General features: G+C 43.2%; 1 pseudogene; it reads right to left on the bottom strand.

Annotated features, from left to right (window-relative positions):
• Window positions 1-370: 370 nt before the first annotated feature.
• The window catches only part of LOC121442646, a 110,073-nt pseudogene continuing 104,443 nt past the window's right edge, over window positions 371-6,000 (bottom strand).

Genomic DNA, 6,000 nt, shown 5'->3' with positions numbered 1-6,000 from the left:
TGAAGAGGAAAGAATACGTGTTTATAGAAATGATAAAAGAAGTGACAGATACTCATTTCATTTTGAAATGGAAATCAGACTTTAAAAACTCTGATGAAATCTTTGTACTGTCTTCAAGAATTGCAGAGGCACGAAGTGCTACAAAGGCACTGTGGCCTAACAGTCTCTCTTATTCATGATAGCCCACTCACGATTCTGAAATACCCATGCTAAAAGCCCAACGCTCCAGCATTTTGGCTAGGAGGGATACATGTGGATAGCTATCCATGTATAAAATGGGGCTTTCTCCCAATCCCAGGAAGAGCAGAATGGAATGGGAGCGTGTGTTAAAGATTGTAATCACAGTCAAAGAAAAGAACCACAACACAGCCATTTGGAATTGCTCTATTTATTAATACATATTATCACAAATGTTCACAATATCAATGCATTCTTGTTGGCATGCTAGACAGAGGCATTATTTTTAAGATCTTTAAAAAATATTTTGACTTTCATTTCCCCTCTACACTCACTTTGAAATTGATCTGATGAGGTCCTCAAAGTCTATAATGTCAGTGCAAGGAAAAAAAAAGAGAGAGCAGGAAAAAGGAAAATGATAGAAATTAGTTGGGCGGGGCAAATCAAAAGGAGTATCTGTGCCTTCAGGGGAGTAACGACATAGCCTTGTAACAGGATTATACAGGTTTCCTCTGAGAGGAAATCCTTCACTAAGCTGTTTCTCCAAACCCACGTGTGGAACAATTCCGAGCAAGGAGGTCACCCAATGTTAACACCAGATTCCACCATGCATGAGAGATGCCATTTCCTCCTTACAAATAACTCCCACTGTGTCTCTCCACATGTCCTAGGCAGCCTAAAGAAGGTAGGAAAGAACCCCAGTAAAGGGAAAACCACAGCAAATCAGATCAAGGCAAAAGGAAAGAGAACTACCATCTGCTTATTTACGGAAAGGTGCATGGCATTCATGGACCACAGTGAGGGACTGACTGAAGCCTCCCCTACTACATGCAGGGCCACAAGGGGCCAGTGATGATGTGATAACCAGTCACCTACAGTTGGACCAAGTACATGTGAGAGAGCTGGCACTCACGGGGCCTTAGGGCGGGGTTCACTATGACTAGCTGTAGGGGGCCTGGCTACACTGTGTGGCATTACAGGGCTTCACGAGATGGACACTACACATGATGTGGGCTGAAAGGCAGAGCATAGACTGGGTAGGTGTGCCAGTTGCACATAGGGGGTGGGGTTGTGGGGAGTGGGGGGGGAGCAGGGAGGGCTATTATGTACTGTGCTCTAACGTTCTTTGGAAGTCTTTCAGAGATTGCGCAGTTTCTTTTAAAAACAGGCCTCTTTTCCATAGTTCTGAAAGACTGAGAGAGAGAGAGAGAAAGAGAGAGAGAATATGTGAGTGAAACACCAGCACACACAGCCTGCACCCAGAGGCCCAAGGTGAAGAGTAAGCATGCCCATCTTTTCATCATGGCACCCGCCCCGTCTCCTCCCCAGCACAAGGAGATGAGATTTCTATACATGGATAACACTGGGTAGTTCGGTGGCTGAGCCCTCTTCCTGACCACTTGAAGGGTAGTACGGGCACCAAAGGGAAAAATACCCATATGCAATACTGCCCACTTGCCACTTACCTTCTCTTTACACCATCTCATACTGATTGGCAGTGATGAACCGGGACAGACAGCAAGCCAGCAACATGCCAATCAACTGTAGCCAAGGAAAACAAATGAAAAAGAATCAAGTCACAAACAGATGTATTTAGTTTTGATACATAATAACTGCATATATCTCTCTGTCAATACAAAGAGTTGACATGATCCTCATGTATCCCTAGATAAAACTTTTAGTAAATGGAGCTGTCCTTATGTGGAAAGGACAAAGATAAGGAGTGATGAACAAATGGATTTGACTTGTCGTATCTAAGCTTGAGGTAGTCTAAGTACTAGTGGGAAGTTTTAAAACTGGCTACCAGGTCCAGAAGCAGCTCACTTTGATTATTTCAGAACAACTTCTAATACCAACTAGTATTAAAACATGATCATGCTGTGAGATTAACGTTAAAAATAATTAAATGGCACAGAGCTGGTGTGATATTAACGGAAAGGCTAAATTTTAATTCAAACACATAAGCTTTGAATTATTGGAAGGCTAAATATATTTGGCAGATTTTTCGACCTAGTATGATACTCTAGTTATACTTGGCTGACAGAATAGTGGCTTTTTTCCCTTGAGACAAGAAGAGAGACTTAATTCTTGACTGGGTCCACTTTCCAGTGAGATAACAAGGTTATCACTTGTAAGAGGTGGGTGGGGAGAAGGTAAGTGTGAAAGCAGAGCTTTAATTTCTGTTTGTCTCTCAATCACGTAGCTATTACTGGCCTAGACAGGCCCACATTCATTCAGGGGCCATCTCCTAGTTTTTCAGGGGAACACAAAAGCCACCCACAGAGAATCTTACCACTTCCATAGAGAACTCTGGCCCCTAGTCTTTGTGCCTTGGATTAGCCAGTGGCACAGGTGAATCTGATGAAAAATGTTTCTGGCAGTAGGACGACACCCTTAGTCACACGTTTAGTAACCAAGAGTCATAAACCTCAAGGACTGGCATTTCTTGGAGAGGCGCCTGATGGCACACTTGAGTCCAGAGGCCATTTTCCTTTGGTAATAGTGTTTTCTCTTTAAGCAACTGGCTATGTTTTGTTGTTGCATAGGTATCTGTGACCTCTGAAAATACAACTGCATTATTCCATCCACAAAATACATATTATGCACTTACTGTGCAGTTGTCAAAGGTATCGTGGCTGCAACTTTCAGGTTCTGTTGCTGAATGAGAACCTAAATTCCTCCAGGAGCACAGGGACTTTGAAACTTACAGTGTGTCTCTTTCTATATTATATATAGAGACTGATATATTCCGAGGCCAGCAACTTCCAGAATATATTTTACAGCGTGAAAAAATATTCCAATAAAAAACTAAATAAGTATTGAAAGGGTATAACACATTCAGATATAACAAAATTTTGATTCTTTACCACAACTCTTTGTAATATTTTAATTTCAGCCTTCCAGATAAGGGAATGTGTTTAATAGGTTCAACTATCTTCCTCAAACTACACAGGTAGTCTTCATAAAGATTAATGTTGCAGCCACTTCTGTATCTGGGACTAGTCCCAGCTCTTTTCTGCCCTGTACATGGAAAAAGAAACAGGTCCTTGGTAAGTGACTCCTAAAAAAATTACTGACACAGAATAAAACTGTGTTCATCCCATCAAACTGTAGGCCCCAAGGAAGGTCCTGCAAGGAGGGGAGAGGCCAGGAGATGAATTGGTAGAAATGGATTCTGTATTTCTTGGTAAAAACCTTTTGCCTTTGAATTAGAAGACTTTTCTAATAAAAGAAGGGAAAAACAGAGGAAGGGAGAGGGGGAGGAAAGATGGAAATAATACACATATATCACCTCTCCCTCCCTCTCTCCCACCTTCTCCCCCCATCCTCTCCTCTCTTCCTGCCCAAGTTCTCTCTCTGAGGATGGCAGCTATCAAAATCACAGGGAAAGACAGAAATGTGCTGGCTCATGCCTATAACCTCAGCATTAGGGAGACCAGGCCCATGTAGGAGGAATTCTTTGAACTGAGTTTCACCTGGGCTACACAGTGACTTCCAAGAGTCTGGGATAAACTGTGAGACTGTCTCCTCTCAAAGAAAAGGAAAGACACACCCCATCGAAGCACACTCAATTCTTACTGTAAACTGATAGGGCAGGCAGGATGTGCTCATCAAGCTCAGCCAAATATGCTTTTCCTTGAGAGGACAGAGGGAATGGGAGCTCTGGGGAGCGGTAGCTCAAACTTTGCCATCCACACAGGAGAGCTAAGCCAACTTAACTAACAAGGGATGTGGTGCTTACAATTCAGTCAGAAAACTGGACTCAGCGCAGTTTTCCTTGCACCCTTACACCTCCTGTCCCATGTGGCACAACAGGTGTGCCAAAGGCCAGTTTCTCAGAACAGCATATAGAGAAAGGGCAAGGAGAAGACGGAAAGTAGATGAAGAAAAGGGAGAGGGAGAGGCAGATACAGAGAAGTGGGAAAAGACGAGAGAAAAGCAAGGGGTGGGTGCCGCTGATCTTTCCCACACACTTTGACCTCTATTCAGTAGAGGGAAACCAAGGCAGAACACTTTAATTCATAGCAACCAGCATTTGTGAGGTTTGGCTTTACCATATCTGAATTAAATTTGTAAAGCTTGGCCTCTGGGACACTGACTAGGCTCTATGGGGTGATACTTCCTGAACAGGCATCTTGTAAGTGGTTAGCTACCATTGCTCCAGGGAGGTCCTGGATCTACTGGTGTGTGGAAGCCATCCCTTATCTTCCAGGAATTTGGTTGATGGAGACAGAGAAAATAACTGCAGTTCCTACTATCTCTAGCCAGGAAGAGCAGCCATGACCATCCATCCCCTTCCCTCCCAGCCGGGAAGAGCCAGCCATAACCATTCCCCTCCCAGACACAAGTTGAACACGGTTGTCAAGTCGGATCAGCCTGGCCATGTGAGTGAATGGTAAGGCATGCACCATGCTAGTGGGCTTTGTGATGCCTCTTCTTTTTTTTTTTTACATTTATTTACTTATTATGCATACAATATTCTGTCGGTGTGTATGTCTGCAGGCCAGAAGAGGGCACCAGACCCCATAACTGATGGTTGTGAGCCACCATGTGGTTGCTGGGAATTGAACTCAGGACCTTTGGAAGAGCAGGCAATGCTCTTAACCTCTGAGCCATCTCTCCAGCCCTGTGATGTCTCTTCTTATCTCAACATTTGTGTTGCTCTCTGGTGAGACTGTTTTCATGATCCTCAACGTCAAAGCTCCTCTTTCGTTGTTCTAGTGTGCCACCAAGCATCTTCAAACATTCCCAAGTCACATATGTCTTAAAGACAGCACGGTTAGACTAATGATCATCATGCTAGCTAGCTACTTGCCTAAGCATAAAGCCCTCTACAGGGATGCTCGAGAGAAGCATGGACAACACTTGATGCATCTCACTGATGAAAACAGGATCTTCCTACCCTTTCACTTCCACACATATAACTACACAGGCATGTTCTTAGATAAGAAGCTTGATCAACAAGCTCCCAGGATCACGTCTCCTTATGTAGTGTATTGGCATCATGTCACTTTATTTCTCTATGGAAGCCATGATGGAAGACTTCAGGTGTGTGTGTGTGTATGTGCGTGCACACATGCTCACATGCCAACCACTTCTACATTTCTGGTGTTAACAACCTGTGTTGAAACTACATGCTCAAGGCCGCCAATTGTATCCTAACATTTGCATGAGTCACAAGGTTTGGGTTCCTTGAAATTGTCCCTAGGCCATTAAGAATGTTGCTAAGTGTTATTACTGAAATGTTACCGCAATTGGGAGAAAGTTCAGGGCAGTAACTGCCTTTGAAATGTCTCTGGAGACTGAGTTAATTGCACTGTTTGTGATCCCACTCTGGTTTGTCCGTGTGTTGGCATGTTGGGGGTTTAATTCACTCCAAGAGTGCAAAAACAATGAAGTATGTTTCCGGAGGATTTTTAAATTGCAACCCAAGAGACAATCACAGTGATTTACATACCGTTGGGAGCTGACATGTCACACAGGTTAGGAAGAAAAGCATTTCACTTTCTTTAATGCTAAGCCCTGCCCGGCAGAGACATACTAATAAGTACTCCTTGGTCTAAGCAAGGGCCATGTAGGTAATAATTTATAAACTATAAAAATACAATTTAGCTACTTTTCTTTGAACTTCATATTTCAATAAAAACATCTCTGGAACAAGTTTGAATAAAGCAAAGCTGCATTTGCATTGCTAAGCAGAACAACAGATGCAGAGGGGGAAAGACTTTGCGATAACCTCTAGAGACATGGAATTCTGCAGTCACTACTAAGACACCAACTGGGCTTTCTGTGAAAAATGATCTGGTAGTGTGAAAAAAATCT

This window comes from Microtus oregoni, unplaced genomic scaffold (genome assembly GCF_018167655.1).
Source record: "Microtus oregoni isolate MIOR12 unplaced genomic scaffold, Mior012 000092F_ref0000046, whole genome shotgun sequence".
Classification (NCBI taxonomy): domain Eukaryota; kingdom Metazoa; phylum Chordata; class Mammalia; order Rodentia; family Cricetidae; genus Microtus; species Microtus oregoni.
The sequence above is the reverse complement of the archived record's forward strand: the minus strand, read 5'-3'. Positions and strand labels throughout refer to the sequence as shown.